The following is a 16045-nucleotide window of genomic DNA, read 5'->3' as shown; positions in this document are numbered from 1 at the left end:
GTTATTTTCTTTTCATTTAACTGTCATGTATTTTGCATACACAAAAGCCAGCTCCTGTCGGTGCCAAATTGAATGCCCCTAAAGAGGGAGAAAGGCTCCTCTCAGCTTTGTTTACTCTGCACTTTCTGGCGTAGGTGTTGCGACATTTGACCGCCGACGTCTGCGAAACATCAAAAGAAAATTTTGCTTATTTTCATTCTCTTTTTAGGGGACATTAATCACACCTGGGCATTCAAATGAACAAATTGACACAATTCTAAATTGAATTTTTTTAGAAATGAACAATGAATTGTTTTCGGCAAAGGAAAAATTATTTGGAAAAGCTAGTAGAGGTGGCTAGTAGAGGTGGCAAATGCGCAATTTTATTTTCGGCTTTCTAGCTCTAACTCGGCCAAAACAAGACTTACAGTCAAAAGAACGACAGTTTTTTGCTGCTAACGACCAAAACTTACCACCCCTGTCAATGGATTTTCGATTTTGAGAAAACCAATTTTTCCCAAATTTCGCATTTTTGATAAGGGGTACCATCATCAAAATTTTCAAAAATGGGCTAAAAATTAAGTTTCCCAGATTTGAATGCCACCCAAATGGGAATCATATCAATCAAGTTACAAGCCATTTGAGGTATTACATTCTATTTTTGGACAATTTTTGGCTTTGTAATGAATAAAATACTGATATTTTAGGCTCAAAATCAAGTATACGTCCTTTTGACAGCAGACAGACACGATTTTTTGCCGTTTTTTTAACTGTAACTTTGTCAAAGCTAGAGGCACGACTAAAACAATGATTGTTTTATTCAGCTAACTACCAAAACTTAAAACGCCTATACTTACTTTTACCATGATTGTTCTGATTTTTTGCTGCGAGAGCAGATTTAGTGACTAAAATATCAAAAACCCATTTTTTGACAGATATTTGCAATATTACTTGCGGCTTTTTAGCTCTATCTTGGTCAAAACAAGACATACAGCCAAAAGAACGACTGCTTTGTGCTGCTAACGACTAGCACTTACCACCCCTATCACTGGATTTTCGATTTTGGGAAAATAAATTTTGGCCCAAATTTCGCATTTTTGATAAGGGGTACCATCATCAAAATTTTCAAAAATGGGCTAAAAATTAAGTTTCCCAGATTTGAATGCCACCCAAATGGGAATCATATCAATCAAGTTACAAGCCATTTGAGGTATTACATTCTATTTTTGGACAATTTTTGGCTTTGTAATGAATAAAATACTGATATTTTAGGCTCAAAATCAAGTATACGTCCTTTTGACAGCAGACAGACACGATTTTTTGCCGTTTTTTTAACTGTAACTTTGTCAAAACTAGAGGCACGACTAAAACAATGATTGTTTTATGCAGCTAACTACCAAAACTTAAAACCCCTATACTTACTTTTATCATTATTGTTCTGATTTTTTGCTGCGAGAACAGATTTAGTGACTAAAATATCAAAAACCCATTTTTTGACAGATATTTGCAATATTACTTGCGGCTTTTTAGCTCTATCTTGGTCAAAACAAGACATACAGCCAAAAGAACGACTGCTTTGTGCTGCTAACGACCAGCACTTACCACCCCTATCACTGGATTTTCGATTTTGGGAAAATAAATTTTGGCCCAAATTTCGCATTTTTGATAAGGGGTACCATCATCAAAATTTTCAAAAATGGGCCAAAAATGAAGTTTCCCAGATTTGAATGCAAACCAATTGGGAGTCATAGCAATCAAATTACGAGCCATTCGAGGTATTACATACCCCATTTGGACCATTTTTGTCTGTGCTATGACAAAAAAACTTATATTATGGGCTCAAAATCAAGTATACGTTCTTAGACAGCAGAGAATCGTTTTTTTTTTGCAGTTTCTTAGCTGTAACTTTGTCAAAACAAGCGGCACGACTAAAACAATGACTGTTTTATGCAGCTAACTACCGTTACTTAAAACCCCTATACTTACTTTTATCATTATTGTTCTGATTTTTTGCTGCGAGAACAGATTTAGTGACTAAAATATCAAAAACCCATTTTTTGACAGATATTTGCAATATTACTTGCGGCTTTTTAGCTCTATCTTGGTCAAAACAAGACATACAGCCAAAAGAACGACTGCTTTGTGCTGCTAACGACCAGCACTTACCACCCCTATCACTGGATTTTCGATTTTGGGAAAATAAATTTTGGCCCAAATTTCGCATTTTTGATAAGGGGTACCATCATCAAAATTTTCAAAAATGGGCCAAAAATGAAGTTTCCCAGATTTGAATGCAAACCAATTGGGAGTCATAGCAATCAAATTACGAGCCATTCGAGGTATTACATACCCCATTTGGACCAGTTTTGTCTGTGCTATGACAAAAAAACTTATATTATGGGCTCAAAATCAAGTATACGTTCTTAGACAGCAGAGAATCGTTTTTTTTGCAGTTTCTTAGCTGTAACTTTGTCAAAACAAGCGGCACGACTAAAACAATGACTGTTTTATGCAGCTAACTACCGTTACTTAAAACCCCTATACTTACTTTTATCATTATTGTTCTGATTTTTTGCTGCGAGAACAGATTTAGTGACTAAAATATCAAAAACCCATTTTTTGATAGATATTTGCAATATTACTTGCGGCTTTTTAGCTCTATCTTGGTCAAAACAAGACATACAGCCAAAAGAACGACTGCTTTGTGCTGCTAACGACTAGCACTTACCACCCCTATCACTGGATTTTCGATTTTGGGAAAATAAATTTTGGCCCAAATTTCGCATTTTTGATAAGGGGTACCATCATCAAAATTTTCAAAAATGGGACAAAAATTAAGTTTCCCAGATTTGAATGCAAACCAATTGGGAGTCATAGCAATCAAATTACGAGCCATTCGAGGTATTACATACCCCATTTGGACCATTTTTGTCTGTGCTATACCAAAAAACAGATATTATGGGCTCAAAATCAAGTATACGTTCTTAGACAGCAGAGAGCCGTTTTTTTTTTGCAGTTTCTTAGCTGTAACTTTGTCAAAATAAGCGGCACGAAACAGCTAACTACCGTTACTTAAAACCCCTATACTTACTTTTATCATTATTGTTCTGATTTTTTGCTGCGAGAACAGATTTAGTGACTAAAATATCAAAAACCCATTTTTTGACAGATATTTGCAATATTACTTGCGGCTTTTTAGCTCTATCTTGGTCAAAACAAGACATACAGCCAAAAGAACGACTGCTTTGTGCTGCTAACGACCAGCACTTACCACCCCTATCACTGGATTTTCGATTTTGGGAAAATAAATTTTGGCCCAAATTTCGCATTTTTGATAAGGGGGTACCATCATCAAAATTTTCAAAAATGGGCCAAAAATGAAGTTTCCCAGATTTGAATGCAAACCAATTGGGAGTCATAGCAATCAAATTACGAGCCATTCGAGGTATTACATACCCCATTTGGACCAGTTTTGTCTGTGCTATGACAAAAAACTTATATTATGGGCTCAAAATCAAGTATACGTTCTTAGACAGCAGAGAATCGTTTTTTTTGCAGTTTCTTAGCTGTAACTTTGTCAAAACAAGCGGCACGACTAAAACAATGACTGTTTTATGCAGCTAACTACCGTTACTTAAAACCCCTATACTTACTTTTATCATTATTGTTCTGATTTTTTGCTGCGAGAACAGATTTAGTGACTAAAATATCAAAAACCCATTTTTTGATAGATATTTGCAATATTACTTGCGGCTTTTTAGCTCTATCTTGGTCAAAACAAGACATACAGCCAAAAGAACGACTGCTTTGTGCTGCTAACGACTAGCACTTACCACCCCTATCACTGGATTTTCGATTTTGGGAAAATAAATTTTGGCCCAAATTTCGCATTTTTGATAAGGGGTACCATCATCAAAATTTTCAAAAATGGGACAAAAATTAAGTTTCCCAGATTTGAATGCAAACCAATTGGGAGTCATAGCAATCAAATTACGAGCCATTCGAGGTATTACATACCCCATTTGGACCATTTTTGTCTGTGCTATGACAAAAAAACTTATATTATGGGCTCAAAATCAAGTATACGTTCTTAGACAGCAGAGAATCGTTTTTTTTTTGCAGTTTCTTAGCTGTAACTTTGTCAAAACAAGCGGCACGACTAAAACAATGACTGTTTTATGCAGCTAACTACCGTTACTTAAAACCCCTATACTTACTTTTATCATTATTGTTCTGATTTTTTGCTGCGAGAACAGATTTAGTGACTAAAATATCAAAAACCCATTTTTTGACAGATATTTGCAATATTACTTGCGGCTTTTTAGCTCTATCTTGGTCAAAACAAGACATACAGCCAAAAGAACGACTGCTTTGTGCTGCTAACGACCAGCACTTACCACCCCTATCACTGGATTTTCGATTTTGGGAAAATAAATTTTGGCCCAAATTTCGCATTTTTTATAAGGGGTACCATCATCAAAATTTTCAAAAATGGGCCAAAAATGAAGTTTCCCAGATTTGAATGCAAACCAATTGGGAGTCATAGCAATCAAATTACGAGCCATTCGAGGTATTACATACCCCTTTTGGACCACTTTTGTCTGTGCTATACCAAAAAACAGATATTATGGGCTCAAAATCAAGTATACGTTCTTAGACAGCAGAGAGCCGTTTTTTTTTTGCAGTTTCTTAGCTGTAACTTTGTCAAAATAAGCGGCACGAAACAGCTAACTACCGTTACTTAAAACCCCTATACTTACTTTTATCATTATTGTTCTGATTTTTTGCTGCGAGAACAGATTTAGTGACTAAAATATCAAAAACCCATTTTTTGACAGATATTTGCAATATTACTTGCGGCTTTTTAGCTCTATCTTGGTCAAAACAAGACATACAGCCAAAAGAACGACTGCTTTGTGCTGCTAACGACCAGCACTTACCACCCCTATCACTGGATTTTCGATTTTGGGAAAATAAATTTTGGCCCAAATTTCGCATTTTTGATAAGGGGTACCATCATCAAAATTTTCAAAAATGGACCAAAAATGAAGTTTCCCAGATTTGAATGCAAACCAATTGGGAGTCATAGAAATCAAATTACGAGCCATTCGAGGTATTACATACCCCATTTGTACCATTTTTGTCTGTGCTATGACAAAAAAACTTATATTATGGGCTCAAAATCAAGTATACGTTCTTAGACAGCAGAGAATCGTTTTTTTTTTGCAGTTTCTTAGCTGTAACTTTGTCAAAACAAGCGGCACGACTAAAACAATGACTGTTTTATGCAGCTAACTACCGTTACTTAAAACCCCTATACTTACTTTTATCATTATTGTTCTGATTTTTTGCTGCGAGAACAGATTTAGTGACTAAAATATCAAAAACCCATTTTTTGACAGATATTTGCAATATTACTTGCGGCTTTTTAGCTCTATCTTGGTCAAAACAAGACATACAGCCAAAAGAACGACTGCTTTGTGCTGCTAACGACCAGCACTTACCACCCCTATCACTGGATTTTCGATTTTGGGAAAATAAATTTTGGCCCAAATTTCGCATTTTTGATAATTTTCAAAAATGGGCCAAAAATTAAGTTTCCCAGATTTGAATGCAAACCAATTGGGAGTCATAGCAATCAAATTACGAGCCATTCGAGGTATTACATACCCCATTTGGACCATTTTTGTCTTTGCTATGTCAAAAAAACTTATATTATGGGCTCAAAATCAAGTATACGTTCTTAGACAGCAGAGAATCGTTTTTTTGGGGAGTTTCTTAGCTGTAACTTTGTCAAAACAAGCGGCACGACTAAAACAATGACTGTTTTATGCAGCTAACTACCGTTACTTAAAACCCCTATACTTACTTTTATCATTATTGTTCTGATTTTTTGCTGCGAGAACAGATTTAGTGACTAAAATATCAAAAACCCATTTTTTGACAGATATTTGCAATATTACTTGCGGCTTTTTAGCTCTATCTTGGTCAAAACAAGACATACAGCCAAAAGAACGACTGCTTTGTGCTGCTAACGACCAGCACTTACCACCCCTATCACTGGATTTTCGATTTTGGGAAAATAAATTTTGGCCCAAATTTCGCATTTTTGATAAGGGGTACCATCATCAAAATTTTCAAAAATGGGCCAAAAATTAAGTTTCCCAGATTTGAATGCAAACCAATTGGGAGTCATAGCAATCAAATTACGAGCCATTTGAGGTATTACATTCCCCATTTGGACCACTTTTGTCTGTGCTATGACAAAAAAACAGATATTATGGGCTCAAAATCAAGTATACGTTCTTAGACAGCAGAGAGCAGTTTTCTTTTCAGTTTCTCAGCTGTAACTTTGTCAAAATAAGCGGCACGGCTAAAACAATGACTGTTTTATGCAGCTAACTACCGAAACTTAAACCGCCTATAGTTACTTTTACCATGATTGTTCTGATTTTTTGTTGCGAGAGCAGATTTAGTGACTAAAATATCAAAAACCCATTTTCTGACAGATATTTGCAATATTACTTGCGGCTTTTTAGCTCTATCTTGGTCAAAACAAGACATACAGCCAAAAGAACGACTGCTTTGTGCTGCTAACGACCAGCACTTACCACCCCTATCACTGGATTTTCGATTTTGGGAAAATAAATTTTGGCCCAAATTTCGCATTTTTGATAAGGGGTACCATCATCAAAATTTTTAAAAAGGGGCAAAAATTAAGTTTCCCAGATTTGAATGCAAACCAATTGGGAGTCATAGCAATCAAATTACGAGCCATTCGAGGTATTACATACCCCATTTGGACCATTTTTGTCTGTGCTATGACAAAAAAACTTATATTATGGGCTCAAAATCAAGTATACGTTCTTAGACAGCAGAGAATCGTTTTTTTTTTGCAGTTTCTTAGCTGTAACTTTGTCTAAATAAGCGGCACGGCTAAAACAATGATTGTTTTATGCAGCTAACTACCGAAACTTAAAACGCCTATAGTTACTTTTACCATGATTGTTCTGATTTTTTGTTGCGAGAGCAGATTTAGTGACTAAAATATCAAAAACCCATTTTTTGACAGATATTTGCAATATTACTTGCGGCTTTTTAGCTCTATCTTGGTCAAAACAAGACTTACAGCCAAAAGACTTACAGCCCCTATCACTGGATTTTCGATTTTGAGAAAATCAATTTTTGCCCAAATTTCGCATTTTTGATAAGGGGTACCATCATCAAAATTTTCAAAAATCGGCCAAAAATGAAGTTTCCCAGATTTGAATGCAAACCAATTGGGAGTCAAAGCAATCAAATTACGAGCCATTCGAGGTATTACATACCCCATTTGGACCATTTTTGTCTGTGCTATGACAAAAAAACTTATATTATGGGCTCAAAATCAAGTATACGTTCTTAGACAGCAGAGAATCGTTTTTTTTTTGCAGTTTCTTAGCTGTAACTTTGTCAAAACAAGCGGCACGACTAAAACAATGACTGTTTTATGCAGCTAACTACCGTTACTTAAAACCCCTATACTTACTTTTATCATTATTGTTCTGATTTTTTGCTGCGAGAACAGATTTAGTGACTAAAATATCAAAAACCCATTTTTTGACAGATATTTGCAATATTACTTGCGGCTTTTTAGCTCTATCTTGGTCAAAACAAGACATACAGCCAAAAGAACGACTGCTTTGTGCTGCTAACGACTAGCACTTACCACCCCTATCACTGGATTTTCGATTTTGGGAAAATAAATTTTGGCCCAAATTTCGCATTTTTGATAAGGGGTACCATCATCAAAATTTTCAAAAATGGACCAAAAATTAAGTTTCCCAGATTTGAATGCAAACCAATTGGGAGTCATAGCAATCAAATTACGAGCCATTCGAGGTATTACATACCCCATTTGGACCACTTTTGTCTGTGCTATACCAAAAAACAGATATTATGGGCTCAAAATCAAGTATACGTTCTTAGACAGCAGAGAGCCGTTTTGTTTTTGCAGTTTCTTAGCTGTAACTTTGTCTAAATAAGCGGCACGGCTAAAACAATGACTGTTTTATGCAGCTAACTACCGAAACTTAAAACGCCTATAGTTACTTTTACCATGATTGTTCTGATTTTTTGTTGCGAGAGCAGATTTAGTGACTAAAATATCAAAAACCCATTTTTTGACAGATATTTGCAATATTACTTGCGGCTTTTTAGCTCTATCTTGGTCAAAACAAGACTTACAGCCAAAAGAACGACTGTTTTGTGCTGCTAACGACCAGAACTTACCACCCCTATCACTGGATTTTCGATTTTGAGAAAATCAATTTTTGCCCAAATTTCGCATTTTTGATAAGGGGTACCATCATCAAAATTTTCAAAAATCGGCCAAAAATGAAGTTTCCCAGATTTGAATGCAAACCAATTGGGAGTCATAGCAATCAAATTACGAGCCATTCGAGGTATTACATACCCCATTTGGACCATTTTTGTCTGTGCTATGTCAAAAAAACTTATATTATGGGCTCAAAATCAAGTATACGTTCTTAGACAGCAGAGAATCGTTTTTTTTGCAGTTTCTTAGCTGTAACTTTGTCAAAACAAGCGGCACGACTAAAACAATGACTGTTTTATGCAGCTAACTACCGTTACTTAAAACCCCTATACTTACTTTTATCATTATTGTTCTGATTTTTTGCTGCGAGAACAGATTTAGTGACTAAAATATCAAAAACCAATTTTTTGACAGATATTTGCAATATTACTTGCGGCTTTTTAGCTCTATCTTGGTCAAAACAAGACATACAGCCAAAAGAACGACTGCTTTGTGCTGCTAACGACCAGCACTTACCACCCCTATCACTGGATTTTCGATTTTGGGAAAATAAATTTTGGCCCAAATTTCGCATTTTTGATAAGGGGTACCATCATCAAAATTTTCAAAAATCGGCCAAAAATGAAGTTTCCCAGATTTGAATGCAAACCAATTGGGAGTCATAGCAATCAAATTACGAGCCATTCGAGGTATTACATACCCCATTTGGACCATTTTTGTCTGTGCTATGACAAAAAAACTTATATTATGGGCTCAAAATCAAGTATACGTTCTTAGACAGCAGAGAATCGTTTTTTTTTGCAGTTTCTTAGCTGTAACTTTGTCAAAACATGCGGCACGACTAAAACAATGACTGTTTTATGCAGCTAACTACCGTTACTTAAAACCCCTATACTTACTTTTATCATTATTGTTCTGATTTTTTTGCTGCGAGAACAGATTTAGTGACTAAAATATCAAAAACCCATTTTTTGACAGATATTTGCAATATTATTTGCGGCTTTTTAGCTCTATCTTGGTCAAAACAAGACATACAGCCAAAAGAACGACTGCTTTGTGCTGCTAACGACTAGCACTTACCACCCCTATCACTGGATTTTCGATTTTGGGAAAATAAATTTTGGCCCAAATTTCGCATTTTTGATAAGGGGTACCATCATCAAAATTTTCAAAAATGGACCAAAAATGAAGTTTCCCAGATTTGAATGCAAACCAATTGGGAGTCATAGCAATCAAATTACGAGCCATTCGAGGTATTACATTCCCCATTTGGACCACTTTTGTCTGTGCTATGACAAAAAAACTTATATTATGGGCTCAAAATCAAGTATACGTTCTTAGACAGCAGAGAATCGTTTTTTTTGCAGTTTCTTAGCTGTAACTTTGTCAAAACAAGCGGCACGACTAAAACAATGACTGTTTTATGCAGCTAACTACCGTTACTTAAAACCCCTATACTTACTTTTATCATTATTGTTCTGATTTTTTGCTGCGAGAACAGAGTTAGTGACTAAAATATCAAAAACCAATTTTTTGACAGATATTTGCAATATTACTTGCGGCTTTTTAGCTCTATCTTGGTCAAAACAAGACATACAGCCAAAAGAACGACTGCTTTGTGCTGCTAACGACCAGCACTTACCACCCCTATCACTGGATTTTCGATTTTGGGAAAATAAATTTTGGCCCAAATTTCGCATTTTTGATAAGGGGTACCATCATCAAAATTTTCAAAAATCGGCCAAAAATGAAGTTTCCCAGATTTGAATGCAAACCAATTGGGAGTCATAGCAATCAAATTACGAGCCATTCGAGGTATTACATACCCCATTTGGACCATTTTTGTCTGTGCTATGACAAAAAAACTTATATTATGGGCTCAAAATCAAGTATACGTTCTTAGACAGCAGAGAATCGTTTTTTTTTGCAGTTTCTTAGCTGTAACTTTGTCAAAACATGCGGCACGACTAAAACAATGACTGTTTTATGCAGCTAACTACCGTTACTTAAAACCCCTATACTTACTTTTATCATTATTGTTCTGATTTTTTGCTGCGAGAACAGATTTAGTGACTAAAATATCAAAAACCCATTTTTTGACAGATATTTGCAATATTATTTGCGGCTTTTTAGCTCTATCTTGGTCAAAACAAGACATACAGCCAAAAGAACGACTGCTTTGTGCTGCTAACGACTAGCACTTACCACCCCTATCACTGGATTTTCGATTTTGGGAAAATAAATTTTGGCCCAAATTTCGCATTTTTGATAAGGGGTACCATCATCAAAATTTTCAAAAATGGACCAAAAATGAAGTTTCCCAGATTTGAATGCAAACCAATTGGGAGTCATAGCAATCAAATTACGAGCCATTCGAGGTATTACATTCCCCATTTGGACCACTTTTGTCTGTGCTATGACAAAAAAACTTATATTATGGGCTCAAAATCAAGTATACGTTCTTAGACAGCAGAGAATCGTTTTTTTTGCAGTTTCTTAGCTGTAACTTTGTCAAAACAAGCGGCACGACTAAAACAATGACTGTTTTATGCAGCTAACTACCGTTACTTAAAACCCCTATACTTACTTTTATCATTATTGTTCTGATTTTTTGCTGCGAGAACAGATTTAGTGACTAAAATATCAAAAACCAATTTTTTGACAGATATTTGCAATATTACTTGCGGCTTTTTAGCTCTATCTTGGTCAAAACAAGACATACAGCCAAAAGAACGACTGCTTTGTGCTGCTAACGACCAGCACTTACCACCCCTATCACTGGATTTTCGATTTTGGGAAAATAAATTTTGGCCCAAATTTCGCATTTTTGATAAGGGGTACCATCATCAAAATTTTCAAAAATCTGCCAAAAATGAAGTTTCCCAGATTTGAATGCAAACCAATTGGGAGTCATAGCAATCAAATTACGAGCCATTCGAGGTATTACATACCCCATTTGGAGCATTTTTGTCTGTGCTATGACAAAAAAACTTATATTATGGGCTCAAAATCAAGTATACGTTCTTAGACAGCAGAGAATCGTTTTTTTTTGCAGTTTCTTAGCTGTAACTTTGTCAAAACATGCGGCACGACTAAAACAATGACTGTTTTATGCAGCTAACTACCGTTACTTAAAACCCCTATACTTACTTTTATCATTATTGTTCTGATTTTTTGCTGCGAGAACAGATTTAGTGACTAAAATATCAAAAACCCATTTTTTGACAGATATTTGCAATATTACTTGCGGCTTGGTCAAAACAAGACATACAGCCAAAAGAACGACTGCTTTGTGCTGCTAACGACCAGCACTTACCACCCCTATCACTGGATTTTCGATTTTGGGAAAATAAATTTTGGCCCAAATTTCGCATTTTTGATAAGGGGTACCATCATCAAAATTTTCAAAAATGGACCAAAAATGAAGTTTCCCAGATTTGAATGCAAACCAATTGGGAGTCATAGCAATCAAATTACGAGCCATTCGAGGTATTACATTCCCCATTTGGACCACTTTTGTCTGTGCTATGACAAAAAAACAGATATTATGGGCTCAAAATCAAGTATACGTTCTTAGACAGCAGAGAATCGTTTTTTTTGCAGTTTCTTAGCTGTAACTTTGTCAAAACAAGCGGCACGACTAAAACAATGACTGTTTTATGCAGCTAACTACCGAAACTTAAAACGCCTATAGTTACTTTTACCATGATTGTTCTGATTTTTTGTTGCGAGAGCAGATTAAGTGACTAAAATATCAAAAACCCATTTTCTGACAGATATTTGCAATATTACTTGCGGCTTTTTAGCTCTATCTTGGTCAAAACAAGACTTACAGCCAAAAGAACGACTGTTTTGTGCTGCTAACGACCAGAACTTACCACCCCTATCACTGGATTTTCGATTTTGAGAAAATCAATTTTTGCCCAAATTTCGCATTTTTGATAAGGGGTACCATCATCAAAATTTTCAAAAATGGGCCAAAAATTAAGTTTCCCAGATTTGAATGCAAACCAATTGGGAGTCATAGCAATCAAATTACGAGCCATTCGAGGTATTACATACCCCATTTGGACCACTTTTGTCTGTGCTATACCAAAAAACAGATATTATGGGCTCAAAATCAAGTATACGTTCTTAGACAGCAGAGAGCCGTTTTGTTTTTGCAGTTTCTTAGCTGTAACTTTGTCTAAATAAGCGGCACGGCTAAAACAATGACTGTTTTATGCAGCTAACTACCGAAACTTAGAACGCCTATAGTTACTTTTACCATGATTGTTCTGATTTTTTGTTGCGAGAGCAGATTTAGTGACTAAAATATCAAAAACCCATTTTCTGACAGATATTTGCAATATTACTTGCGGCTTTTTAGCTCTATCTTGGTCAAAACAAGACTTACAGCCAAAAGAACGACTGTTTTGTGCTGCTAACGACCAGAACTTACCACCCCTATCACTGGATTTTCGATTTTGGGAAAATAAATTTTGGCCCAAATTTCGCATTTTTGATAAGGGGTACCATCATCAAAATTTTCAAAAATCGGCCAAAAATGAAGTTTCCCAGATTTGAATGCAAACCAATTGGGAGTCATAGCAATCAAATTACGAGCCATTCGAGGTATTACATACCCCATTTGGACCATTTTTGTCTGTGCTATGACAAAAAAACTTATATTATGGGCTCAAAATCAAGTATACGTTCTTAGACAGCAGAGAATCGTTTTTTTTTGCAGTTTCTTAGCTGTAACTTTGTCAAAACATGCGGCACGACTAAAACAATGACTGTTTTATGCAGCTAACTACCGTTACTTAAAACCCCTATACTTACTTTTATCATTATTGTTCTGATTTTTTGCTGCGAGAACAGATTTAGTGACTAAAATATCAAAAACCCATTTTTTGACAGATATTTGCAATATTATTTGCGGCTTTTTAGCTCTATCTTGGTCAAAACAAGACATACAGCCAAAAGAACGACTGCTTTGTGCTGCTAACGACTAGCACTTACCACCCCTATCACTGGATTTTCGATTTTGGGAAAATAAATTTTGGCCCAAATTTCGCATTTTTGATAAGGGGTACCATCATCAAAATTTTCAAAAATGGGCCAAAAATTAAGTTTCCCAGATTTGAATGCAAACCAATTGGGAGTCATAGCAATCAAATTACGAGCCATTCGAGGTATTACATACCCCATTTGGACCATTTTTGTCTGTGCCATGACAAAAAAACTTATATTATGGGCTCAAAATCAAGTATACGTTCTTAGACAGCAGAGAATCGTTTTTTTTTGCAGTTTCTTAGCTGTAACTTTGTCAAAACATGCGGCACGACTAAAACAATGACTGTTTTATGCAGCTAACTACCGTTACTTAAAACCCCTATACTTACTTTTATCATTATTGTTCTGATTTTTTGCTGCGAGAACAGATTTAGTGACTAAAATATCAAAAACCCATTTTTTGACAGATATTTGCAATATTACTTGCGGCTTGGTCAAAACAAGACATACAGCCAAAAGAACGACTGCTTTGTGCTGCTAACGACCAGCACTTACCACCCCTATCACTGGATTTTCGATTTTGGGAAAATAAATTTTGGCCCAAATTTCGCATTTTTGATAAGGGGTACCATCATCAAAATTTTCAAAAATGGGCCAAAAATTAAGTTTCCCAGATTTGAATGCAAACCAATTGGGAGTCATAGCAATCAAATTACGAGCCATTCGAGGTATTACATACCCCATTTGGACCATTTTTGTCTGTGCTGTGACAAAAAAACTTATATTATGGGCTCAAAATCAAGTATACGTTCTTAGACAGCAGAGAATCGTTTTTTTTTGCAGTTTCTTAGCTGTAACTTTGTCAAAACATGCGGCACGACTAAAACAATGACTGTTTTATGCAGCTAACTACCGTTACTTAAAACCCCTATACTTACTTTTATCATTATTGTTCTGATTTTTTGCTGCGAGAACAGATTTAGTGACTAAAATATCAAAAACCCATTTTTTGACAGATATTTGCAATATTATTTGCGGCTTTTTAGCTCTATCTTGGTCAAAACAAGACATACAGCCAAAAGAACGACTGCTTTGTGCTGCTAACGACTAGCACTTACCACCCCTATCACTGGATTTTCGATTTTGGGAAAATAAATTTTGGCCCAAATTTCGCATTTTTGATAAGGGGTACCATCTTCAAAATTTTCAAAAATGGGCCAAAAATGAAGTTTCCCAGATTTGAATGCAAACCAATTGGGAGTCATAGCAATCAAATTACGAGCCATTCGAGGTATTACATACCCCATTTGGACCATTTTTGTCTGTGCTGTGACAAAAAAACTTATATTATGGGCTCAAAATCAAGTATACGTTCTTAGACAGCAGAGAATCGTTTTTTTTTGCAGTTTCTTAGCTGTAACTTTGTCAAAACATGCGGCACGACTAAAACAATGACTGTTTTATGCAGCTAACTACCGTTACTTAAAACCCCTATACTTACTTTTATCATTATTGTTCTGATTTTTTGCTGCGAGAACAGATTTAGTGACTAAAATATCAAAAACCCATTTTTTGACAGATATTTGCAATATTATTTGCGGCTTTTTAGCTCTATCTTGGTCAAAACAAGACATACAGCCAAAAGAACGACTGCTTTGTGCTGCTAACGACTAGCACTTACCACCCCTATCACTGGATTTTCGATTTTGGGAAAATAAATTTTGGCCCAAATTTCGCATTTTTGATAAGGGGTACCATCTTCAAAATTTTCAAAAATGGGCCAAAAATGAAGTTTCCCAGATTTGAATGCAAACCAATTGGGAGTCATAGCAATCAAATTACGAGCCATTCGAGGTATTACATACCCCATTTGGACCATTTTTGTCTGTGCCATGACAAAAAAACTTATATTATGGGCTCAAAATCAAGTATACGTTCTTAGACAGCAGAGAATCGATTTTTTTGCAGTTTCTTTGCTGTAACTTTGTCAAAACAAGCGGCACGACTAAAACAATGACTGTTTTATGCAGCTAACTACCGTTACTTAAAACCCCTATACTTACTTTTATCATTATTGTTCTGATTTTTTGCTGCGAGAACAGATTTAGTGACTAAAATATCAAAAACCCATTTTTTGACAGATATTTGCAATATTACTTGCGGCTTTTTAGCTCTATCTTGGTCAAAACAAGACATACAGCCAAAAGAACGACTGCTTTGTGCTGCTAACGACTAGCACTTGCCACCCCTATCACTGGATTTTCGATTTTGGGAAAATAAATTTTGGCCCAAATTTCGCATTTTTGATAAGGGGTACCATCATCAAAAATTTCAAAAATGGGCCAAAAATTAAGTTTCCCAGATTTGAATGCAAACCAATTGGGAGTCATAGCAATCAAATTACGAGCCATTTGAGGTATTACATTCCCCATTTGGACCACTTTTGTCTGTGCTATGACAAAAAAACAGATATTATGGGCTCAAAATCAAGTATACGTTCTTAGACAGCAGAGAGCCGTTTTTTTTTTAGTTTCTCAGCTGTAACTTTGTCAAAATAAGCGGCACGGCTAAAACAATGACTGTTTTATGCAGCTAACTACCGAAACTTAAAACGCCTATAGTTACTTTTACCATGATTGTTCTGATTTTTTGTTGCGAGAGCAGATTTAGTGACTAAAATATCAAAAACCCATTTTTTGACAGATATTTGCAATTCGGTACTCCATCCAGCAGACCTCCACTACTCTTTTT

Source organism: Drosophila eugracilis, unplaced genomic scaffold (assembly GCF_018153835.1).
Source record: "Drosophila eugracilis isolate 14026-0451.02 unplaced genomic scaffold, ASM1815383v1 contig_2154, whole genome shotgun sequence".
NCBI lineage: Eukaryota > Metazoa > Arthropoda > Insecta > Diptera > Drosophilidae > Drosophila > Drosophila eugracilis.
This window is presented reverse-complemented; position numbering follows the sequence as displayed.